This window comes from Mauremys reevesii, linkage group 6 (genome assembly GCF_016161935.1).
Source record: "Mauremys reevesii isolate NIE-2019 linkage group 6, ASM1616193v1, whole genome shotgun sequence".
Classification (NCBI taxonomy): domain Eukaryota; kingdom Metazoa; phylum Chordata; order Testudines; family Geoemydidae; genus Mauremys; species Mauremys reevesii.
The window spans coordinates 106,389,823-106,416,685 of record NC_052628.1 but is presented as its reverse complement, the minus strand read 5'-3'; the positions used below and the strand labels follow the sequence as shown (position 1 = coordinate 106,416,685).

At 41.0% G+C, this 26,863-nt stretch overlaps 1 protein-coding gene and 1 long non-coding RNA gene across 8 annotated transcripts in view; one reads left to right on the top strand and one right to left on the bottom strand.

Annotated features, from left to right (window-relative positions):
- Nucleotides 1-26,863, top strand: part of KDM4C (lysine demethylase 4C) — a 415,762-nt gene that overhangs the window by 149,756 nt on the left and 239,143 nt on the right. The gene's annotated exons all lie outside the window — the stretch shown is intronic.
- Nucleotides 14,537-17,152, bottom strand: LOC120407936. The gene is made up of 3 exons (XR_005600342.1): nt 17,046-17,152; nt 14,961-15,080; nt 14,537-14,623 (listed from the first exon to the last, which is right to left on the bottom strand). It is a non-coding gene; the product is annotated as an uncharacterized LOC120407936 (long non-coding RNA).

Here is a 26,863-nt window from a genome sequence, read left to right as displayed (position 1 = left end):
GGCCTATGGAAAGGGGCTGCACGTCAGATCTTCAGTGGCAATTCGGCGGCGGGTCCCTCAGTCCCTCTTAGAGGGAAGGACCGGCTGCCGAATTGCTGCCGAAGAATGAAGCGTTGGCGGGGTATAGCAGCTGCCGAAGTGCCGTTGATCACGGCTTCATTTTTTTTTTTTTTTTTTTGTTCTTCGCCACTTGGGGTGGCAAAAAATGCTGGAGCCAGTAGGGACAATGTATTGTTTTGTTTAGACAGTATTATTATTTTCTGTGCACCGTTACTTCCATTTCTAGAAGAGGGTAGATAAATCACAAAGACCTTGTCTAGACTAGGATTTAAGATGTGATGTTAGCTCTTAGCTCAATCTAATTCACATGTTCTCGAACTCTAGTCAAAACAGAGCAATTGTACTTTAGCATGTGGGGAGCTTCGGCTATAACGGCTAAAGTCAGGATAAAGGTGTTAACCTGATTTAACATCCATGTAGATACAGTTTTTCAATTGAATTAAATTAGTTGCACTCAGATAACCTTACTGGGGTGGGGGCGGGGGGAACTAGCAGTAGTCTAGATCAGGAATTCTCAAGCTTTTTCTTTTTAAGCCCCCTTCCCAACATGCTCCACTGCCCAGCTGTGCCACAACAACTGTTTTTCTGCATATAAAAACCAGGGCTGGTATTAGGGGGTAGCAAGCAGGGTAATTGCCTGAGGCCCCACACCACAGGAGGCATCATGAAGCTAAATTGCTTAGGCTTTGGCTTCAGTCTCAGGTGGTGGGACTCAGGGCCCCAGGGTGCAGTCCCGTATGGCAGAGCTTGGGCTTTCTGCCCTGGGCCCTAGCAAGTCTTACCCAGCCATGCTTGGCGGACCCCCTGAAACTGCTCACAGCCTCCCAGGGGGCCCTGGACCCTTAGTTGAGAACCACTGGTCTAGACAAGGCCAAAAAGAATGACATAATCTGTAATCCTCCAAAATGCAGTGGGTCTGGCCAGATGATCCAAGTGGGCCTTTCTGGCACCGCGATCTAGTAGTAGTAGTAATTACAATAATATGTGTTACTTGTTCATTACCACCTACATTTCGTTGCTGCTATATGAAATACAAGTATAAAAACAGAGGGCCTAAATCTACTCTCACTCACACTTAGATCAAATGAGTTACACGAGTGTAAATCCAACTCAGAGATTATATGAAGAAATAGTATATAATTTATCATCTATAAATGTCTTTTTCATCATAGTATTATTCCATATAGATCTGTGAATATACTTTCTTAACCTCTCCTAAACATTTCCGCCTAAAAATTGCCCATTAAAAGTAGTACTCTATTTTATTTATTGTGTTCTAACTGTAGTAACATGCTGGATTCACTTGAAAGAGAAAATAACTATAATAAAATGCAATTTTAAATAATTTGAATGGCCCAGCTTTTTTTGTGGTAAGTAATTTCAGGTGGGATTCTGCAGATAAATTGTATTTTAGACTAGAATGAAATTAGCTGAATATATTTTCTAACCCATGGAACAGAGAAGTCTAAAATTGGATGTTTCCTCTTTCTTTGTTTGTTCATATTGTTCTGTTTGTTGATAATCCTCTGCAAAGCAGAACTGACATTTGGGGTCTGTTGGAATTATATCATGGAAAAGCAAGTACTTCAATTTTACAACAACACATTATTTTAAAAGATTTATTCAAAACAATCAATTGGGACCTAAACTTAAGTTTTCTGTCTAATTTTAATAATTCATCAGCAGAGGGCAATATAACCTCATAAATTAAATTTTGCCAGACAAATATGTTGTTTTTTAATGTATTTCAGATTTTAAAAGAGCACCTTCAAGTAAATGCTAAGAAAAAATTATATTCATTTAATGAAAAAGCAATGAGCTGTAGCATTAGTATTCCTTATGCGCTTTCATAAGGGTATGTAAGGTGTCCAGTAGTTAGTTAGTTATCGGAGATGTGCTTCACATTCAAAGAGAGGCTGATAACTGATCCCAGACTTCTGTGAAAATGGGGAAGTTTACTATCACTTGTTTGTCAAAAATGTAAGTTGCAATTAGCTCTATTACTGATGTGCTCATTCATCAAGCAGTTCTGGGATAGATTTATGCAGAATTTCGGAGGTGTTTGGCTATCTCCTGTTATGCCTGCCTATATTGTGCTGTAGAGTTAACCCCCTTCCCCAACCCCCTTGAGAAGAGGTATAGTGTTTTATAACTTTGTGAATGGTTATACTGTAAATCACATATGGTATCACTAAGACTGATGAAAAGAATTGCTGGGCTTATGTCAGCACAGAGGAGTCAAGTCTTCATTACAGTGCATTGACTCTGTCATCGGTACTATAGAAAAGACAACTTTATTTACACAGCCTTAGTAGTAAAATGGATTTATGCAGTCTACAGCCCTCAGAAAACATCCATCAGTTTACCAGTGTCTCTTAGCCCATGCTTATGAGCTAAAGTGTGTCATGCTATTATTATCTTGTTAGGATAGATCTTTGATTCCTATCTTGCCTTTTCAATTTGTCATTTAAACCTTCATTCCTCCAGCAAATGTCAGAAGTCATAAAGTGGATAGGTACATGCAACAGTGATTAACCTCCCCCCCATCCCCCCCAAACACTTAACTATTTCTGATTCTCCTGAGAGATATTCCGGAAGGCTTCAGACATATGGTTTCTTTGTTGTTCAACTGTCCTTTTAGCATTACATATTCAAAGTGTCTATTTGACTGTCCATATGTACACACATTTCCCGTTAACAGCTTGAGCAAGGGACAGCATAGTACGTTGGTTTGAACATAGGACTAGGATCAGAAGACTTTAGTTCTATTTCCAGCTGTGCCACTGACCTGTTGAGTGACCTTGGGCAATCACTCTCCCCTTCTCTATTTCCTCTTCTTTAAAACAGAGACAATAATGATGACCTACTTTTTTCAGAAGTGTTGTGAAGCTTAATAATTAGCTGTGAAATGCTTTGACAAGTAAAGTATAGTACAAATTCTTATTAACAGATAATTGTCAATTATTACAGTTATGCACATGTATCAATGGCAGAATAAATTATGGAGAAGTATGTAGGTTCTAAGAGTGGTCTAATGTTTACAGTATAGGACCTAGGCTTAGGAGATCCATGGTCTAGTCCCAGGTCTGCCATTGACTAGCTGTGTGACATTGGCCAAGTCACTTCATCAGTTCATCCATTTTACCCACTGTAATATAGGAACAATCATTCTTAGTCACCTTTGCAAAAGGTTTTGAGATGTTTAGAAAGCAAAGTCATTATTTATTATTATAATTTTCAAAACTGCATGCATACAGCCATTCATAAGTTACTTGGACAAATTAGAGTGTTTGTAGACAAAAATGGTGAATTATGAGTCCAGTTTGCCATTGTCATGCAAATTACAGTGACTGCATGCACAAATTAAGGGAACAGTTTTGGAAATCAGTCTCCTGCATCTAATTACTGTCACCACATCTAATACAAAGATAGTTTCTTGGACACCTCACTCCAGTTCATGATTTTATCATCCATTTTAACACAGCTTAGCAGGGGGAATAGGGAGAAGCCAGCACAGTGGGTCAGATTCATACCCACTGATGTCAGTGGGCTTTGGATCAAGTCCTGTATGACCTGGCAGCAATCAATAGACCACCAGTTATTCATAGTCTGACATTGACGACATCCTTAATTCTTTAACACACAAATTCCATGTTTATAATTCTTGTAACTGAGAAAATTTGTGTATCCAGATTAAAGAAGGGCTGAGCAGATAATCTAATTCAGACTGATTTTTTTTTTTGTTTTAAATCTGGATCTCAAACTTCATTAAAATGGTATAAGTATTAGGATAATATGGTTATAATCTTATTTTAAATTAAGGAACATAATGCTATAGCTACAGGCGTGCTTTTTTCTTAAATGGAAGCTCACAAGTTCATTTCTGTTGCTGTCCTTATGTGATTTCTTTTTAATAAAAACTATTTTATCAATTTAGTTGCATATTATGAAATTTTAAGAGAATTTATTTATAAAACTGTAAATCTGAAATTTGACTTTTCATTCTAGAAGTGCAATTAAACTAGACAGGAATAGAACGAAGCAAGCCTACATAATATTAAGATCTAACTTAAAACAAAAAATCAAAGCTCTTGCCCTGTCTGTAGCTCATCCTCTTGTAGGTTTATCTATTGCTGAAGTCTTAGAACAGTGTGTTTTATGTGCTGTCACCTATAACAGAGTTAGACTGAGAACTTAAGTCATTGATATGTACAGTATTATGTTAGGGCCCACTCCCGCAAAACCTTATTCAAACCAGTAGTCTTTACACAAGTGTCACCCTTGTGGACAATGGGAATTATTCACATGTGTAGATGTCAATTGCCCTTGTATGTAAAAGTAAACAAACAGAAATTCCCAGGCCTTCTTGCAGCAGAGGTTAGATAGGGGTGTCCCTGTGTTAGTGGGGACTATCTTTTTGTTATATGTTTGCACAGTGCCCTGACTTGGGCTCCTAGATACTACCATAGTACAAGCAGTAAATAATAGTAATAATTAATAAAAAAGAGTGAATATTTAAATACTTGCAAATGGCATAACGAGACAGGCTGACTATATGTTCTTTTTATAACATTTTAAAGTGGATATTATTCATGGTTTTTTGTTATGTTTTTGCTAAGAACAGTCCCAGTGAATATTATTCATGGTTTTTGTTATATTTTTGCTATCATGGAACTGTAGATGGCAAAGAAAATAGTTTCTTTCTCTCCCATTGCTGATTGTTTTAGGAAATCCCTGAGAATAGGGTTTCTGAAAGGAAGGATCAGAATATTGAAACTAGCTTTAGTTCTCTGCATGCTTTGTTGTTGCATATCTGCTGCATCCTACCATCTTTACTAATATTAATACTGTATATGGATCTTTGATATATACCTGATAGAAAGGAAAGGCTATTGCGGAGCCATGAATTTGTACTGTGCAAATCTGTGGAAAGGGGACATTCTGCTGATCTGTGACAGAAATACAATAATACATGAGCAAATATAGCTCCTTGATACTGTGGATGGACATGAAATTAATGTAGATGAATAATTCAGACTGCATACTGAAGTTACACAATGACATATGCCTCACATGGGACCAATTGTGGCCCCCTGTGCAAAGCGTGGTTAAATGGGCTTTGCGTGTGGGAACACTTTCAGTGATAGGGCGTAATGGATTCATCTGCATCCCCAAGGCCATGGAGAAGCCAGTGCATCTGCTACTTCAGTCTGTATGCTGTAGTGAGGGTTGCTACCTGTGTGTTCATCCTACTTAGCAATTTTTGCCTGTAAATCCTGATGGCTGCAGACTCCTTAGCGGTGCTCTCTCCTGCTTTCAAAATGTTTTTGGCAATCTCTGCTTTGTGTGGGGTGAAAAGTACGGGGTCTGTTGTAAAAAGAACACAGTGAAAAACAACTGCTTAGCATCTTTTAAGATTTCTTATGATTTGTCTGTCACTGACAAAATATAGGCGACACAGGTGCAAAATGAACCCACACTTCAATTATGAATGTTTCAAATTGTATAGCAGGCATTTAAAAAAATGATTCTGTTAGAACTTTACCTTTAGATACTTTAAATATTGGATCAATATTAGTTTGGTATTATTTCAGACTAAAGTTTATAAAAAAGGATTAAATTGTATCACGTTTGTCATACTTTCTAATTTTAATGTCTGCATTTTGTGACAGCTGATAAAGAATTAATTTCCAATTCAAATTGTCTTCCGTGCCTGAATCTATTAGAGCATGTTAAGGAAATGTTATTTGGTGCATGTTCTCTAAGGCTATATAGTCAGATGCCTTTTTTGCTTTGCTGTCTTAATGGAAGTAATCTCAACCCTGCCGTGTTCCTTGACATTTTTGCATCAAATCATTATGTTCTTACAGAGCAAGCAGGTACTTGGGAGAAAATGGACAGCCTTTTACTCTATTTTGATAGTATGCAGAAGGTCGAACTCCTAGTCGCAAATTCAGAACAGTTACTGAAGGAAAAAAGTGAACCATACTTGACACTCCCTGGAGCCAGGCTACTCTGTGGTAGTTCCTGGTAGTTTATTCAATTTTATTATAAAACATAATCATTGTTATCATAGAGGGGAAACTATGAATATGACAATTGAATGTAGGCAATAAATTAAAGGTCACTGCAGTGAAGTCTCTTTAAAGAGCAATCAAATGAAGTAATCTTATTATTCTGCTTTTGCGGTTCCAATATGAGTCATTCAAGTTCAGTTCTAGATTTTGTATTCATTACCTTTTGCTTTCCTTAATTCAAAAGAAACTTGTAAGAGATTATTGAAATAAGAATTTCCTAGCTGACAAATACTGGTACCTTGTGATTATGTACTTAAGTGAGATCAGATTTTGTACACAACACATATAGACCAAGCAAGTACATAAACCTTCCACATATACTGCTCCTGGGTAAGAGAGAAGGAAATAAAATACACCCCCCTCCCCAACAGAATGTTGAAAATCTTCCAGAAATCAGTTAAATATGGGAATCTTGTTAGTATCACAGTATTTCTTCCGTGTCACAGAAACATTTTATCAATGATCTGTTTTTTAATTGAAGATTAATTTCACTCCAAACAGTAATTTTCATCTAAAACATGTCTTGCTATAAAGAACGCTATATACTGTGGTCTGTTAACTAACCACCTGCTGCTATAAAGTAGATAAGAATTTTATCTTTTATAAAAGCCTGATTTTTGTTGTATTCTTTATATATTTTTTTAAACTTGTCAATAAAATTGTGTTACTGCCAAGTTTATATTAAGCAACAACAAACATATAATTATTGTTTAATGTGAGCTCCACAGCTTAGGTGTCATCAAAACAAAATGAAGGGAATAGTAAACCAACAAACCAAACCAAAGAGGAAGGATTAACTAGACCTGGTTGAAATGCAGAATTTCCATTTGAAACAAAAAATTGGAACAAAAAGTAAAAATCTTGAAATTTCATGTAAAATGAAATTTCAGAAAAAAATGTGGTCAAACTAAATGCTTCATAATGGTAAAATCAAATTGTTTTTTCATTACTTTTGGATTTTTACATTTTAGCTTACATTTCACATTTCATTTTGTATATTTTCAAATTGTATTTTATATTATTTGTATTTATTTTACTATTTATTTTATTTTAAATTATTGTAAAATCAGTGCTTAATTATTTTGAAGCCATAATATAAAATAATATAATTGGTGCTTGGTATTCTAATTAGTTTGGTAATTGGTATTGTAACTGGTAATTACTCTGTTAATTGGTATTCTAAATAGTAATTGCTTTAGAAATTGGTATGCTAATTGGTTATTGGTTTATAATTAGTACTTGGTTTGCTCCTTGCTGGTAACTGGTATTCTAACAGGTTGTTTGTAATTGGTATTCTAATTGGTCAGTGGTATTAACATTGGTATAATAAAATACATTAAACTAATATAAAATATTAAATAAAATGAAAATTGAAATGTCATTTCCAAATGAAAAATTGAAATGTTCCTATTGTGACAAGCTCGAAACGGAACATTTTTACCTTATTGAAACCATTTGTTTCAATTCTTTTTCAAAGCAAAAATTTTGACAGAATAGTCACATTCCCATAGAATGTTTTGATTTCAAGAAATCATTTTCCAATGGAAAAATGTTCAGTGAGAAAAAATTCAATCAGTTCTAGCCTTAATGAAGGTTATCTATCAGTCTTTCTCTACTTAGGGCTCCAGGAGCAGCTGTGGTTTATTGCCATAATCTCAATCGCATGTCTGGGTTTCATCCACAATCTTTTGGGGCTGCAAATTTCTAGTTTTGTTAGGATTCTGATAATAGAAGTATTATAATGGGTGCATATATTGCAAATCTGAAATAAAAATAATCTCCAGTTAAAATACTGTGTTCATAATACCTCCAAAATGGGTACTGTTGGAGGGTTCTGGGTGGTGGGAGGCTTGCTTTTTCTCGTGGGTGTAGAGGTGCTGGTGGGTGGGGAATGTTTATACTATGAGAAAGTGATGTCTTGTGTCTCTTGAGAATATTTCATGATTTGCTTTAGGATTTGTCTGTGAAGGAGACTAATCAGTGTTAGACATTCTATCTGGCAGTGACTTAAACAAGAACAAAAAGATAGGTATTGCAAATTCATGCCAAAGTATATAATTTTTTTGATTGAACTTTTAGTTTTTGGAACCAAATCTTATTCAGCATCCACAAACCTCTCTAAACTGCAATATTATACTTTGGGAATTACTTTCATGTCTGTTTACATGCCATCCATCTCTAAGCTATGTTCCTATAAATGAGAAGCATATACTTCTTTGAGTGATTGTATATGTCCATTTTGGTGTGTATGTGTCTCATGCACCAGCGCAGGAGAGTTTTCTCTAGTGGTACCTGTAGGGGAGGCCCTGCCTGTGTCCTGGTGTCACTTATACTTTGAGTTATGGGTATAAAGGCAGAGCCACTCCGCCCATCCTTTCGTTCCTTCTTACCGTCAATGGTTGGAGGTCAGAGTTTTCTCTGAGCTTGTTCCTCTTGTGAACATGCTATTGTAGTTAGTTGTTGTTAGTTAGTGGTACTTGTTTTGGGTTCCTGGACCTTATCTTTCTCTCTTTTTTCTTTTTACCTATTGTTCTCTGTCAGTAGTCAGTGGACTCCCAGCTTTGCCAGGTACCAGGGAAGACTCTGTCAAGGTCCCCGTCTTCAAACCCTGCTCCAGGTGTCACAAATTGATGCCCGTGAATGCCCCTCACTTCCGCTGCCTGAAGTGCTTGGCTGAGGGTCACATCAGTTGTCCGATTTGACAGGGTGTCAAGACAAGAATTAAGAAACAAAGTGAAGAGCGTCTCAGGAACCGCCTTCTGAAGACTGCCCCTTGCCAGTATTGGAACCACCTTTGTCGGTTAGAGGGAGTTCCTCTCCATCCAGGGGTATTCACCCAACCTTACTTGGGGATAGAGAGAGGAGGAGATCTCTTTCACTGGGGCAGTTCTCAGAAAGGCACAAGCCCTTGGCGTATCCTTGAGCTCCAAATCCAAAGATGAGGATGACTTCCACATCATCTGAGTCCTCAGTGCAAGACTCCTTAACTGCAGAGGCCAGCCACTCCAGTACCAAAGGTGGATCATGCCCTTTGGCCTGCAAATCTCCAGTACCGTATTCTGGTGGCTTGATCAGAGCAAAGTTGTTGATTCTCGTTCCTGTGCCGGGACCATTGAAGCTGACTGCTTTCTCAGCACAGACACTGCAGCCATTGGTCCTGCTTACAGTGGAGCAAAGGTCAATTTTGGTACCAACCTTTAGGCCTAGGCAGCTGTGAAGAATCTCCTGAGCCTCTTAGTATGACCCTTACTGATTATTCAGGCTGACAGTGCCTTTCTGAGTCTGTCTCACTGGCTTCGTTGTAGAAATCTTTTGCAGTGCTAGTGATTTCATGTCTGGTACTGCTTTCAGCAATCTCAAAGGCAGCTCTGATTACACAAAGTACCACTCCACCCTGGCATTTGGAGTACTTCTCCTAGGAACCTGAAGTCCCCTGTGTTCCTATGTCTCCAACTTCAGGTAATGCAGGGCTTCCTATAGGGATCACACGTGCAGTCAAAGGAGGCATCCTGACAACAGTTGATCAAGAGAATGTAGTGCTTTATCTAGGCACAAGTGACCTCCAGGACCGTACTGGCCCATCATTGGCGTTACTGGGTACCACAGGGATTGCCTCCAGCGTCTAGATCCTCATCTTCACTACATTACAGAAATGGATCCCTGAGAAAAGAAATCTTCCCAGCCGGTACTGACAGACCATCTGAAGTTGGTACTGGACAATTGCTACACTAAAGAAACTTACCCCTCTTGGGTATATTTCTCCATGCAGTACTAGTAGGCCACTCAGTTTTATTACTGAGCTTCAGCAGGGCACTGAGGATTGGGACCACCCATTACCTGCTTCGCACAGCCCTTTAACATCACTCATGCAAGACCAACCTCAGGCAGATTTTAATTTGTCTCCCCTGAACACCTCATCGTGACATATCTAGGGTACAATCTAGATTTATGAACAGCTGTGCCCCCTCAACTCTCTAATCTGGGGTGCCTTTCTCACTGCTTTGCTGTGAGAGCTACCTCTTCTTGGCTGCTCTCACACAGCCTCCAGCATGCAAGTTACTCCCAGTCATATTGTATAAGTGCTGCAGCCAGCAACTCTTTCATTACACTTTAGAATGACACCAGCAAACTCCCACTCCCAGATTTTACCCAGAAATGTACATCTTGTACTACACAATTCTCTCTTGGGAAAAACAAGCTCATTATAAAGGCCATCCTTTTGTTAACCGAAAATGATATGCACGATCCTGTTATCCCAAATGGAGTTTCCCAAACACCTCAATTCAAATACAATGGTTTAGATAAAACATTAAAACAAATTTATAAACTACAAAAGGATAGATTTTAAGAGACTGCAAGTAATGAGACATAAAAGTCAGAATTGGTTACAAGAAAAATAAAAGTAAAACGCAACTAATGCCTAACTTAACAACCTAGAGTGAATTCAATGTAAAGGTCTCTCTCATTGCATGTTCCAGCAATCTTACTGGCGGAACGTCTTTGAGTCAGGATTCCTCCCTCAGTCCAATGCCTCTTCCTTTGTTCTTCATGTGTTGTGGATGCCCTGGGCAGAGAGAAAGGGAGGAATAATTTGTCTGCTCTCCCTTCTTCTTCAAGCATCTCCAGTTCTGGTTCAGGAGACGGAAAGTCAAAATGGACAGGAACCCCAAATTGTTTGTGTCAAGATGTAGATTTTTTTTTGCCCACACCCTCTTTCCTTCCAAAGAATGGTCACTTAATCAGATGATGGTCCATTTGATTTTTGTTGACATTTGGCTGAGGCATTAGCTAACCTTTTGTCTCTGAGGAACTGGTTTGTGACTGTTCCCCAGACTTAGAACATGTCTTAGATAATACTGTACAGAGGAATCTTACAAATTTACAATGTTGCCATGTATTTTACCAGGACAATAATGGTCAGCAAATTGAGTTTTCAAATGATAACTCTCAAGGCACACTTTGTATAAAATTTATTATAATCCTGTAAAAGAGGTGAACACAGGGATACAGACAGTTTCCAGTTCTAGATGATTTCAAGTCCTACCTGGAGCACTGATAAGGAAGGTTATGTCTCTGGGGATAGAGAGAGAGCTTGTGGAGGTAGATCCCCACAAACACGTAGACACTTTACACCTGGCTACAACAGGGAAAGTTGCTCTCCCTATAAATGAGGCAATTATGCAGCCTCTGAAAGCCTTTTGGCAATCACCATTATCACTGATGCCGGTGACAAAGCACATGGAGCACAAGTACCAAGTGCCATAACAGGAGTACAAGCAGATTTATCAGCACCGCACACTGGTAGTGCTGGCAGTAAATGAGAGACCACGAAGGTAGAGCAAAAGTGATTCTAGGTGACAAAGATACACAAAAAAGGGTCTTTTCTGCTAGAAAACATCCAACTGTGGGGTTGCAAGTATGCATAGCAAATCATGTGGTCCTTTTGGCCCATTATGATTATTCAGATTGGGATCTAAAGGCAGATGACGCCTGGGGTTACTTCAGGTTGAAGTTACAAGAGTTGTCAGAGGCATGTATCCCGAGAAGGGGAAAACGGCTCGTAGGTAGCAGTTTTAGACCGAGCTGGATGAGCAAGCGTCTTAGAGGGGTTATTAAGAAAAAACAGAAAGCGTACCAGGAGTGGAAAATGGGAGGGATCAGCAAAGAAACCTACCTTATTGAGGTCAGAGGGTGTAGGGAAGCAGTGAGAAAGGCAAAGCGACGGGTGGAGATGGACCTAGCGAAGGGTATTAAAACCAATAGCAAACGGTTTTTTAGCCATATAAATAGGAAGAAAACCAAGAAAGAAGAAGTGGGACCGCTTAAAACTTTAAATGGAGTGGAGATTAGGGATAATCTTGGAATGGCACAATATCTGAACGAATACTTTGCCTCGGTCTTTAATGAGGCTAATGAAGGGCTAAGGAATAGTGATAGAGGGACCGATGGGAATGAAGATATGGGGGTAGACATTACGGTATCTGAGGTAGAAGCCAAACTTGAACAACTTAACGGAAGTAAATCGGGGGGCCCGGATAATCTTCATCCTAGAATATTAAGGGAATTGGCGAGTGATATTGCTAGCCCGTTAGCGATAATTTTTAATAAGTCTCTAAATTCGGGGGTTGTACCGTTTGACTGGAGATTAGCTAATGTAGTTCCTATATACAAGAAGGGGAAAAAAAGTGACCCGGGTAACTACAGGCCTGTTAGTTTAACATCTGTAGTATGCAAAGTCATGGAAAAAATCTTAAAAGAGAGAGTGGTTCCGGAGCATGAGGCCGATGGCAACTGGGATAGATTACAGCATGGATTTACGTAAGGTAGATCGTGCCAAACCAACCTGATCTCTTTCTTTGAGAAAGTAACAGATTTTTTAGACAAGGGAAATGCGGTGGATCTAATATATCTGGATTTCAGTAAGGCGTTTGATACGGTACCGCATGAAGAATTACTGGTTAAATTGGAAAAGATGGGGATCGAAATGAAAATCCAGAGGTGGATAAGGAGCTGGTTAAAGGGGAGACTTCAGAGGGTAGTATTGAAGGGGGAACTGTCAGGTTGGAGGGGGGTTACCAGTGGAGTTCCTCAAGGTTCGGTTTTGGGTCCGATTTTATTTAATCTATTTATTGCTGACCTGGGAACCAAGAGTAGGAGTGGGCTGATAAAGTTTGCGGATGACACCAAGTTGGGAGGTATTGCCAATTCGGAAAAGGATTGGGATATCCTCCAGGGAGATTTGGATGACCTTGTAAACTGGAGTATTAGTAACAGGATGAAATTCAATAGTGAGAAGTGTAAGGTTATGCATTTAGGGATGACTAACAAGAATTTTAGTTATAAGCTGGGGACGCACCAGTTGGAAGTAACGGAGGAGGAGAAGGACCTAGGAGTCCTGGTTGATCGTAGGATGACTATGAGTAGGCAATGTGATGTGGCTGTTAAAAAAGCTAAAGCTAAGGTCTTGGGATGCATTAGGCGAGGTATTTCTAGTAGGGATAAGGAGGTGCTAGTCCCGTTATATAAGGCGTTGGTGAGACCTCATTTGGAGTATTGTGTGCAGTTTTGGTCTCCCATGTTTAAGAAGGATGAATTCAAACTGGAACGGGTACAAAGAAGGGCCACTAGAATGATCCGAGGAATGGAAGGCCTGTCGTATGAAAGGAGACTTGAGGAGCTCGGTTTGTTTTCCTTAACCAAAAGAAGGATAAGAGGAGATATGATTGCACTCTTTAAATATATCAGAGGGATAAATACCAGGGAAGGAGAGGAATTATTTCAGCTCAGTGCTAATGTGGACACGAGGACAAACGGATATAAATTGTCAGTCAGGAAATTCAGGCTTGAAATTAGACGAAGGTTTCTAACCATCAGGGGAGTGCAATACTGGAACAGCCTACCGAGGGAAACAGTGGGGGCGAAGGACCTCCACGACTTTAAGATTAAGCTAGATAAGTTTATGGAGGAGATGGTATGATAGGATAACGGGCTTAGTCAATAGGTCAATTAAGTGCCACACTGGTAAATAGTACAATGGGTCAATGATATGATATAACCTTTTTCCAGAGGGTATGGCTGGAGAGTCTTGCCCGCATGCTCGGGGTTCAGCTGACCGCCATATTTGGGGTTGGGAAGGAATTTTCCTCCAGGGAAGATTGGCAGTGGCCCTGGAGGTTTTTCGCCTTCCTCCGAAGCATGGGGCAGGGGTCGCTTGCTAAAGGAGTGGGTGGATCGGCTTATGTGGCCTGCATCTAGCAGGAGGTCAGACTAGATGATCATAATGGTCCCTTCTGATCTTGAATTCTATGATTCTATGATTCTATGCTTTGTCCAAATTCCTCAACAAGCTGCCAGGTGACGCCAGGGGTGAGTTCTAGTCTCTTCTGGTGGAAAGTTCTTGGGTTACAAGGTCTGCATTGCAGGCTACTTTGGATATGGTAGATTCAGCTGCCCAAGTTATGGTGATGGCACTAACCATGCGCTGCTTGTCAAGACTCCAGTTGTTGAGGATTCCTAGAAGTAAAACAGGCCACTGAAGATTTCCCCTTTGAGGGCTGTGTTTTATTTTCCTCTAAGATGGTCAAAGCACTGTATACGTTAAAAGACTCTAGGTCAGTGTTGAAATCCCATAGTTTATATTCACCAGCCCTGAAAAGAGCCAAGTTGCTTTCTCAGTTTCAGCTGACACAGTAATATTATATGCCTATACAGGCGGATCAGTATAGGCAAAAACTCAAGCAGCAAAGGAGGAGTTCCCCACCATTCACTTCCACTGCCGCTTCCTCCAAGTAGCTTCGTAGCTCAAAGCAGCCTATTTGACTCCTCCATCGATGTCAGCATACCAACCATATCACATCCCACTGAGAATCTCCCCACCTTTGGTGCTGAGCATCGTGGGAACAGGATATACTCTGCAGTTCCTGTCTGACATCCATTCCCACCTGCATTTCCTGTCCCTTTTCAGGGACTCATCTCACAAATCTGTTCTGAGGAAAGAAACAGAAATTCTACATTCTTAGGGAATCACAGAAGAAGTGCCCCCTAAGTACAAGCAAGGGGGGATGTCTCAGTCCCATTTTGGACTTTCAAAACCTGGAGAAATACATCAAGGAGCTACAACTCCTTACAGTTTACTTCACAACTATTATCCCTTCAGTAGATCTGGGAAATTGACATGCTCCCCTTGACTTGAGGGACGTTGCCCACAGGAGATTTCTAAGGTTCATAATAGGAGTAGACCACTTCCGGTTCACATTTCCACCCTTCAGCCTATCGTCTGTGCCAAGGGTTTTCACCAAATACATGGTAGTGATAGCAGCCTACCTCCACCGCTGGGATGTCCAGGTATACTTCTACCTGGATGACTGGTTGGTGTGGAGTTGCTTCTGTCAACAAGTGGAGGAAAGTATTCATTGAATGTTCCATCTATTTTCATGCCTAAGCCTGGAAGTGAACAAAGAGAAATTGATCCTCACACACTTCCAGAAAGTACAATTTATCAGGATAGTTTTGGATTCAGCCTTAGCCAGGTTTTTTTCCTGCTGCTATCAAGGTGTATAGCTTCTCAAGCTATATGAGACCTCTGTGGGTCTCTTAAGGGCCATCACCAAATCTCACTGAGGACTTGTCTCAGGCCCCTGGGACATATGGCAATGTGCACTTAAGTGATTTCCCCCCTCCCACGCCTCTCCCCATGCCAGGCTGCGTCTTAGAGGGTTACAGACATAGCTCAAGTCAGTGTACCGCCCTCAGGTGCATCCCCTTGACAGTCTAGTATGTATCCCAGACAAGGTCTTATCCCTGGATTGGCTAATGAAATGACAACATTTGCAGGGGAGTCCTGTTCTCCTCTCTCTCTCTCTCCCTTCTATGACTTTGGTAACGAATGCTTCCGCATTGATTAATAAAACTGGGACTTTTCAGCTTGGAAAAGAGACGACTAAGGGGGGATATGATAGAGGTCTATAAAATCATGACTGGTGTGGAAAAAATAAATAAGGAAGTATTGTTTATTCCTTCTCATAACACAAAGAACTAGGGGTCACCAAATGAAATTAATAGGCAGCAGATTTAAAAGAAACAAAAGGAAGTATTTCTTCACATAATGCACAGTCAACCTGTAGACCTCTTTGCCGGAGGATGTTGTGAAAGCCAAGACTATAACAGGGTTCAAAAAAGAACTAGATAAGTTCATGGAGGAAAGATCCATCATTGGCTATTAGCCAGGATGGGCCAGTTGTAAAACCATGCTCTGAAGTGTCCCTAGCATGTGTTTTCCAGAAGCTGGGAGTAGGCGACAGGGGATGGTTCACTTGATGATTACCTGTTCTGTTCATTCCCTCTCGAGTACCTGACATTGACCACTGTCACAAGACAGGTTGCTGGGCTGGATGGACCATTGGTCTTGACCAGTAGGGCCGTTCTTATGAGGTGGGGAATGCATCTAGGAGACCTGCAAGCTAAGGCTTGTGGTCCACTCAGGATGCCACTCAGATCAGTGGACTTGTTCACAATCTGTCAGTACAGAAAATGCTCCCCTTTTTTGTTTGAAGGCAGGCCACAGCACCAGGTCTATCTGGGACATGCTTCTTTTCCCTTGAGACAAGTTCCTGCTCTACACTTACCCTCCAGTGCTGCTGATTCTCATTTTCAACCTGAAACAAGAGTGAGGCAAAATGATACTCATTGTACCAGCCTGGGCAAGGCATCCACAGTTCATGGACGTGCAGAAACTGTCCATCAGGGAGCCCTTGCCCTGCCTTTAGTTCAGGACCTAATATTGGGTTGGTGTTGCACCTGAATCTTCAGTCATTACACCTCACAGCCTGATTCGTCTGTGGCTAAATCCAGAGGAGGAACACTGTTCAGAAGCAGTCCAGAATGTCCTACTTACTAGTAGGAAACTGTCCACAAGGGTTACTTACTTTAGTAATGGAGTAAATTTAGTAAATGGAAGCATTTCTCTATCTGATGCATCTATGATTCAAAAGCTCTTGGACTATTTGTTACTCTAAAAGAGTCAGGTTTGGCGGTACACCAAATTCAGCATTTCACCCGTTTTATAGGTAGGACTGTGTGCTCTAACCCTAAGTATGCCATGTTCCTAAAAGGCCTAGAAAGGTAGTTTCCACCTGTCAGAGACCTTTCCCCACAGTGGGATTTGAATCTAGTGTTATCAGCCCTTATGGGTCCCCTTTTGTAGTGTTAGCCTCATGTTTGTTGTTACACCTTTCAATGAAGGTGGCATTTCTAATAGCCATCGCCTCAGTGAGGAGAGTAGGGAAGCTATATGACCTGATAATGAAGCCTCCATGCATTGTTTTTTACAAGGACAAGTTACAGTTTAGGCTACACCCTAATTTTCTCTCCCAAGTAGTATTGGATTTTCATCTGAATCAGTATATTTACTTGACTTCTTCCAAAGCCACATGCTAACGCTCCACACTTTGGATGGTCACCAACTGCTGGCATTTTCTTTGGACAGATTAAAGCCCTTCCAGGTCTCTTGACAGCTGTTCATCTCCTACACAGAACAAAAGAGGGCATTCTGTAACAGTACAATGACTGTTCAAGTGGATCAGCAGCTGTATTTTCATGTGCTACAAGATCAAAAGCATTCTGCCTCCAGAAAAGGTCTCGGCGCATTCAGTGAGAGCACACTCTTGGCTGGTCTACACTACCACGGTAAATCTATCTAACGTATGTTTACGTGAAAAACATAACTGAAGTCAACATAGTTAGATCCACTTACTGTGGTGGCTACACTTCGCTGTGTTGACAGGAGAGCATCTCTCATTGACTTCTCTTATGCGTCTTGGGGAGGTGGAGTACACAAATCGATGGCAGAGTGCTTTAGCATGCTTCACCAGGCCCGCTAAATCAACACTTATTGCAGCAGTGTCGATCTACCGGTAAGTGTAGACATGCCCTCAGTCTCCACAGTGTTGGTGAGAAATGTTCCTGTCATGGAAATCTACAGAGTGGCAATGTGGTCTTCAGGGCACATTTTTGCTAGACATGAGATCACTACTGCATCAAGATAAGATAAGCCCCTCTTCTGATGAGACTCCTAGACCTGCCTCTGTTGGAAACTGCTTGGGAGTCAACCTAGTGTAATGGATGTATGCCATCACTTGAAGAAGAAAAAATGGTTGTTCTTCGAGATGTGTTGCATATGTCCATTATATGCCCACCCACCTTCCTAACACATGATAGTCTTTCATCTGAGTCCAGTACAAAGAAACCAAAGGATGAGTTGAGCAACTCCGCCCGTTATACCCTTGACTCGGAGTATAGAGGACACCAAGGTGCAGGTTTGGCCACCCCATAGATACCATTAGGGAAAGGTCTCCAGCGCCGGTGTGCAAGATGTGCACACAATTAATGTAATGGACATATGCAATGCGTTTTGAAGAACAACTGTTACAAGAGGTGAGGTAACCACTTTGTCTTCGGTGTTTAAATTATGCAAAATCTGTGTTCAGCCAACCACTAAATCATATGTATCTCAGGATCCTCACCAGTTTCTGTTAGTGGGAGCTCATATTAAAAAGTGGATGGGAAACAAATGAAAGGGAATTTACCCTTCCTCTGAAGCAATGAAATATATTATTTTCTCTTCTACAAAGCAAGCAATTATAAAAGTATTGTCCTAGCACTGGTAATGGAATAAGGAGTCTTCTTTCTCTATCTTCTTAGTTGAAATACACTCCAAATACTGAGAGAGAATACTGTGGTTATTGAATTTTGATGGCTGCTTGTTGATTTATGTGAAGTGAGTTTGGTCTCAATCAAATTTTTAATACACGGGGGTTGACACCATAAAACCATCATTCCAATAGGCACCTTTGTTGGCAGTGTCAAAGGTTAGGTCTACACTGCATCTGGGAATGTGAATTACAGTTCGGTAGACAGACCTTCACTAGCTCTGCATGAGCTCGTGTGCTAAAAATAGCAGTGTACCTGGGTAGTGTGGCGGCAACTTGGGCTAGCTGTCAGAGTATAAATTCGCCCAGACCACCGAGTACGTAGGCAGCTAGCCCAAACTCCTGTCCATGCTACCCCCCAACTGCAGTGCTATTTTTAGTCTGCTAATATGAGCACAGCTAGCCCAACTGGGAAGCATGCTCCCAGCTGTAGTATAGACCTAAAGAGGCCAAGGAGTAATGTGGATTTGGGGGCTGGTACTCTCCTGTACAGGTGTTCCCTCCAGAAGAGATTGTTGCTTATAGCCAGAATGGGATAGGAAACCTTACACTTCCTCTGGCTCTCTTGTTCCTATTCTGTGAAGAGAGGTCTGGAATGTTGTCCGCCTAGTTCCTTTCATGAGCACAAAATTCACTTAAGGCTGAAATGTGAACTGCTAGTTAAAGTGAACTTGAGCTACCTCTAGATGATGTGCTGAGCCTGGACCTCATTCATGCCCTTGTCACAACTCATATCCGGTATCTGGTCTAATCATAAACTCCTGACATATACATAAAGGGGAATTTAATAAAAACAGGCCCCCTTATCTTGAATACAGATGTTAAATAAGCTAGGATTCAGTTGTGGCTTTTAGTCACAGCCCCAGGGAAATAGAGGGAGGTGTTCTGCCTCAGGGAGTCAGAATACCGGCCAGACTTGCTGGCCATGCAGAAGCTGCAATCGAACTGCTATACTCCTCTATGATGGTGCAATGTGCTTTCCTGTTTGTGTGTTCAGCCAGGTCTGCAGGCTGTTATTTGGGGTAGGAGGAGTAGTGGGATATGCTAAGAGCAAAAGGGGTGAGAGAGAGGGGGAGAGAGAATGAGACAAAAAATGGGAAAATAGTAAAGATAGAAAGGAGAGATAAGGAAGAGAAAAAATGGGCTGGAAAACCATCATCAACTGTACAGATGAATGGCATGAGGCAGTATGGGGGAGATGTAGCCTTGATTTATTTTTTCTTTGGCTGTATCACTCAGATTAAACAGATGTTAATACAATCTGCAGAGGTTGTTTGAATAGCACCAGTGAGACTGGCTTTGGATAGAATGTCTCTTATGCTTTTCCTTTTCATTCTTTTCTTTCTTTTTTTTTTTTTTGCACCGTTTCTTTTTCCTCAGCTCACTGAACTTCACTGCATAGTCAAAATCTGAAGTCTTGCTCTTTTGTTTTCTCCATGACTGCTTTTAGATTGTAAGAAAACAAATTACATCTCCAAGAACAGCAGAAGCACTTACATGTTGTTCTGGTGGTCTGTTCTCCTCCTTTCTCCCTTCTCTCTGTTCATTTCTGTTTTTTTTGTCTTTCAATCATGCATCTGGTTTTGGGCTTATCAGAAGAAAACCTTTCAAAATTCTTATTTCTAACCACATAGTAACAAACTGATTGTTTTTCTGTTTCATGCACACTGTTAGTTTTCATGATTTCCAATGTTTAATATTTAGAATAATTTAGAGTAATTTTGCTTGGACTTCTTACTTAAGAGGAAATTCAGTTCCACAAATCTAAGGAAACATCCAGGCAATATATGAGGGACTTCTTTAGTAGAACTCGTAAAGAGGGAGAAAAGTTTGCTACACATTTAATTATCACTGTATTATGAACTGTTTTACCAAAATGAGATTTGCAATAATTAGAATAAATAGAAAATGTAATTGAATCACATTCATTTTCAGTCACATATAGCATGCTCTATTACATGTATAATTCTGTTAATATGATACATGTGCTATAAGCCACATATAATAGCTGCAGTTTATCATTCTTTTCTGGAGGGAGACCTGCATGGTGTAGCACGGTGCACAGGACAGCACAGGTCCAGCATGTTCCTGTTTGACCTTCCAGCCCAAGACAGAGGGATACTTAGTGTTATGGTGACTAGATGTCCCGTTTTTAAAGGGACAGTCCCGTTCTTGGGACTTTTTCTTATATAGACACCTATTACCCCTCACCCCCGTCCCATTTTTTCACAGTTGCTATCTGGTCACCCTACTTAGTGTTGTTCCAGAAGAGACCAGCAAACTGTAGGCTAGTAGTAAAGCATGGTGGGAAAAGGGGGCGCAAAGCATGCTGCTTAGTGTTGAGAGAGACCTAGGGAAAGTAGCAGTTTGTGAGGGAGGCCTCCAGTGACTGAGTTCTGGGCATAGTCAGTAGTGTTGTTCTTGGTGGGTGAATTGCTTAGAAGGCCCATATTGTAGAAGCCTGAGAAATGGGACGGGAAGGAGGCCTACGAGGCTGGCAAATACAAGTGGGCTGGGACGCAGGGTGGTGGTGGTGGGTGGTAGAAACAAAGCACTGCATAACTGAGTTTGGAGGGAACAGCTGCTTCTCTTCACAAGGTTTCTAGGATGAAGCCCGTGATGAAGAGAAGGCATGAGCTCCCCACGGCCCTGTGGCACCATATAAAGGTGATATGGTTATACATCTGCAGTCAAGGGGAAGGAATTGGTTACTTGTGTTTAACAAGGGGAGTAGGTCACAGAGCTATGGCCAAAGGAGGGTGAAGGATAAGGTTTGCGGATGTTTTGTTCCACTGGATTTTTCTTTACTGTGGAAGAGGAGGACTTTCTGTTAGTTTGTCAGAGTGCTGAACTGAATTAAACAGATTAGCAAGGAAGAAAGGCTGAGGCAAGAGCCACAGCAGATGATGGAATGATGAGATGCTCTCATATGCAGATGTACTTGTGTGGCTCTTTGTCATCATTATTGTAAAGGCAAAAACTTAAAACAGTTGATTTATATTTTAAAGATCTGTCAACCAGAAAGAGCTTCACATTTCACTTTTAACATTGCAGTATTGCTATTTGCATGACTTCATTGTTACATTGAAATCCAGAGGCTATTTGATGCTTGCGTCTCCAGCCCGTAGCAATGGATGAAGACAACTCTACTTTTTATTTATAACCAAAAGTGAAAAGTTAAGAAAAATGAGCAGAGTCTAACTATTGTATAGCCAAAATCTTCTTATCACATTTCATGTGTTGAAAGGGCAGAATGCCAGGCAGAGTATACATCCATTTAACAACATTAAAAATGCAGTATATTGCATAAAGAATAAAAGTACATCAGTCAGAAAGTTCAGAATACCGGCCCTTTTGATTTTTAATTGCACAGAAAGAAACTCCTTTGGGTTGTAATGGCTTACTGATAGCATTGATTATAGGACTTGAATTACTTATTGTGGAGACTAATTTGTACAAAAATATAGCAGTGCTAAAGATACTCTGCATTTTTAAAGAATTCTCATTGTTCTCTTCAGAAATAGAGATTGAAAGAAAAAAGAATCCCTGATGCTTGATGGCATATTCTAGAGGAGGAAATCATCCTGATTGTGATATTTAGAAATTTCTTGGTAATTTTTTAAAAATTATCAGCATGTTTCCCTTTGGTGCCTTAGGGAAGCTAGTGTTTACTTCATACAAAGCTCTCATATGGTAATCGAGAATTATCTTTCACATAGCTGTTTGACTTTGCCATTCAAATAAAATGCTCCATTGCTCATACTAGGGAAAGTGTCATTAACTGAAGATATGATGGTGTCTACTTTGGACTAGTGGTAGTGAAAGGACAGGGGCACAGATCTGTAAAGATATTTAGGTTCCTAAAGTTACAGATAGACACTTGATAGAATTTTCAAATGTGCCTAGGTACCTAAGGGCTTGTCTACACTACCCGCCAGATTGGTGGGCAGAGATCGATCCAGCGGGGTCGATTTATGGTGTTTAGTATAGACGTGATAAATTGACTGCTGAGCACTCTCCCGTCGACTCCCGTACTCAACCAGAACGAGAAACACAAGCGGAGTCGACAAGGAGAGCGTCAGCTGTTGACTTACCGCAGTGAAGACACCACAGTAAGTAGATCTAAGTACATTGACTTCAGCTATGCTCTTCACGTAGCCGAAGTTGTGTATCTTAGATTAACCCCGCATGGTAGTGTAGACAAGCCTTTACTCCCAATGGATTAGTTTCAGTGGGAGTTAACTGGCTACTTGGATTTTCAAAAGCACCTATGCATGTAACTCGTGTTGTAACTAATTCATTCGGAGTTAGGTGCCTAGGTGCTTTTGAAAATCCCACTGGGCACTTATCTGCATCTTTAGGCACCTAATACCTTTAAAAACCTGGCTCAAAGTGAATTCATTCTTCACATTAGATATGGCACACAGTGGCTTTTAAATTTTACACATCTCACTTGCTGAACAATATTATACTATAATGAACAATGTTATTCGGGAATGGAATTATTATTCATCATCTTAAAAATTAAATTTACACTGAAAACACATTTACACTAGTAATGTCTGTTAAAGATATCTTTATTCACCTGGCCAGAATGTAAATTTTAAAATGAAGGTCAGACTGGACAAGTACAAGTCTTGTATCTTCTGTAGTTTCTGATCCACACAGTTTAGTAGCTGAAGCGTTTTGTTTGACAGTAAAAATGGCCTTTAACTGTTAGATTCTTCCAGTATTTTTTTAAGAAGTAATATGCTACCAAAACTACACTGGGCCTCAATTTTTGCCCCAAAAATTATTCATCAGCTGTGACTGTAGTCCTAAGATTCTAATTTTAATAATGAATGGAGAGTTAAAGGTCACTTAGCATGATCATTATCATTTGCGGCTTTAGTACATGTCTGAACATGCATAAATTAAAACAAATCACAGTATGTGCGTCCTATATGGGAACATATGTCACTACCAATTCCCCCATTATTAGGCTGTATAATACTTCCCATTATAAAAGATTCTTGCAGCCTATTCTGAGAAGCTCTCTTACGTCCATCGTTTGCAGCAGGCTGCTGGTATTCTGACCGGAGAGTGCCTTTGGGCTGTTGAACGTCCTTTTCTTTATCCTATAGAATTCCATTCAGATTTGACAGGTATACAAACTGATAAAAATGACCATTTCCCTCCTCTCACTTGTGTGCTTCAGGACGTTTTTGGCAGCCTGCCAGCAGCAACATGCTGTATTGAGAATGCCAGTGAGTAGGGAGGCAGAGGCACATAGGGTAGAAGAGAGCTGTGATGAGCATCCCTCTGCCTGGTATAAACCAGGAGGCTAGACATTTCTCACATGTGGGCGAACCTTTGAGATTGCTAGGTCCAGAGTTCATGAGTTTTTTGTGCCAGGAGATTTGGTTCCTTGTGCAGGATAATATAATTAGGATAATATGAAATCAAAGTAGAAACATGTTTCTCCACGCATTTTAGTTTTGTGTACTACACAGCGTTAAGGCTGTAGTTGTTTTCAGTCAGTGGCAGCTATACCTATGATCAGCATGCTGATCACAGATGGTAGAAAAGAGCTAATTAAATGAAAAAAGATTTTTATTTTTCAAGAATCAGTGCTTCCAGTTCACTTATTCAAAAATATCTCCAGCTTATATATTTGGAAGTGTTTCCTTCCACACATGTAGCTCAGTGTAGCAGTTGTAAGACATTAGTGATTGTACCAGTTTATGGAGATGCTTTGAACTAAGATTAGCAAACTAATTTGAATTTCTGTTTTAGTTGTTGGAATGAAAAAGACTTGTCACAAGAACATATACTGAGAAAAACAAATCAAATGTCTCTATGCAGAGTATTTCACAGAAAGGTGCTTGTATAGTGTTCGCCTTGAATTTTGAAACAATCCATGTATTTTGACTAGTCTGCATATCAATTAAATGAATCTCCATATTTTTTGCGATTTAGATCAATTGGCTTCATATTAGGGAGACTAAAATTGTATAGGTTGCAAATTCGAGCTCTCGAAGGTTAGGAAATGCTAGATTTAAGGATGTCTGTGCAACCTGATCTGGCCCCTTTGTTATATGCATTATGATACTATCTTTAATTACAGGATCACATATTGTTTTTTCCACAGGATCCCAGACTCATTCAGTAAATGCACAGATGTTCAATATTTCTTTTTAGTCTCCTCATTTAATGTATGGCTATCGGCCTTATTGTACAATATCCAAACCTTGAACTGAGTAAAAATATATTAATTTCATCCTGGCTGTTCTTGTGGTGATCTCACCAGAACATCTGGATGCTTCACAAACATTAACTAATCTGTTTTCACAACACCCCTGCGAAATGGGGGAGGGGAGGGGCATTATCTCCATTTTACAGCTGGGGAAGGGGGGCACAAAGAGATTATGGCAAAACGTGTCTACTAATTTTGGGTGCCCAATTTGAGATATTTAGGGCCTGATATTTAAGGCTACTTAGCAATCTGTAGCATTTTCATGTTCAAAGCACAGCTCCAGTTGTATTCAGTTGCAGTTGTGAGTGCTCAGCTCTTCTGCAAATCTGGCCTCAGATGTCTCATGATGAGCACTCAGAAACTGAGGAACACACAATTAGTGGCCACCTGTGAAAACTTTGGTTTAATTGACTTGGTCAGCAATAAATAGGAGTTCTGGCAGAGGCAGCATTCAACTTTCTTAACCATGAGGCCATCCTCATGGTTTCCTGCTTCATTCACTACACACCTTCCAACAGCAAGTGGCGGGACCTGCTGCCACTGGTGGAGGGCGAGGAGCCCCAGTCTATACTCCATTCCGGTTCCACGGCCCACCAGGGATATTTGTTGGAGGCTCCTCCATGGAGCCAAGAACAGTTGTGTACCTGGAGCAGTTCGCAAATTCCCCCAAGACCTGTCTTTTCTGTGGTGAGAGGGAGATCCTGGCACACGTCTACGTAAAGTGCATCAGGTTGCAGCCCCTTTTCTGGCTCCTCCAGAATCTCTTAGTAAGGTTCTGGCTGCACTTTTAACCACACCTCCTGATTTATGTACATGCCACCCTTGACCCCACAAAGTCACAAGACCTCCTCATCAACCTCCCCCTGGCGCTGGCCATGTTGGCCAGGCATCATACCAGGCAGAGCCGGCGCTAGCCCATTAGGAGCCCTAAGCGGGAATATTTTTGGGTCCACTCCGACCACAATTCTAAAACAGGCAAGTTCTTATAATACAAAGTGAATGGGGGCCCCCCTTCAGCTGCTTGGAGCCCTACAGAAGATACCAGGAGAAGAAAGCTAGTCAGCGGGTGGGATGGTCTGTCACTGTGGGGCCTTTTTCTAATCCCTTCTCAGATCATGTCTCCAGGCAGAGGTCCTCCGGGCAGTGCCCACTAACTCATTAGATGCCATTGAGGAGCAGTGAATGCTTTCAGGGGTTCTGTGCTTGGTGTTTCCTTCTGCCTCTCTGAGTCTTGCTCTGACCTTCACTCCCATCCCAGTTTTTTCATTTTTTCTTCCCTGTAATTACTGGTGGGCTGGGTGAATGGATGCCTCCCCCTGGCTAAGGGGAGGGCCTTTAGCTATGGGTGGGTATAAGCTCACCATTTCCCCCCAACCTACAATAGGTATACAACTTCCAACATGAAGTGGTGGGACTTGCTGCCACCGGCAGAGGGCAAGGAGACCTGTGGGCCAGTCTGTACTCCACTCTGGTTCCACGGGCCACCAGGGATGTTTGTTGGAGCCTCCTCTATGGAACCATGAGCACAGGCATGTACCTGGCACAGTTCACAAACTTCCTTGACACCTGCTCCACTTTAGACGAGAGGGAGACCCCGGCACACATCTCTGTAGAGTGTGTCAGGTTGCAACACCTCTTCTGGTTCTTCCAGAACTCTTATTCAGGTGTTTGCATTTTTCCTTGCACCTCCTCATTCATACACATTCCATCTGTGGCCCCACAAAGTCATGAGACCTCCTCATCAACCTCCTTCTGGCATTGGCCACGGTTGCCATATATCAGTCCAGGAGAAGAGGATTGGAGGGGTGGGGTTTCCTTGTGACTGTGGGGCCCATTTTTGCACATTTTTCTGGTTGTGTCTGCAGGTAGTGTCCTTCTGAATGCGTCCACTAGCTCCCTTGGTTCTTTTGAGGAACAGTGGGCATTTTCTGGAGTGCTCTGTTCAGTGTCCCCTTCTGGAACCCTGATTTTAAACCTATGACTCTCACTCCCATTTGTTGTCCCCTGGAATTAGTTGATCCCCTGTGATTTTTTTTCTGGTACTTTCCCCTGTAAAGGGAGAGGCCCTTTTGGTTTACTAGATGGATCCCCTTTGGAGATCAATCATGTACATGTGGACCAAAGAGGCCTGGGCACTGAACGAGGCAGGGTTTTCTTTGTTTTTTAAACAAATCAGAGGAAAGCCTGATTCTCTTCTCACGTTCATTAGGAAGTCACATACAAAGTCAGGAACTACATTAGTGCAACTTCACTGAAGTCAGAGGAGTTATTCCTGACTTACAGTA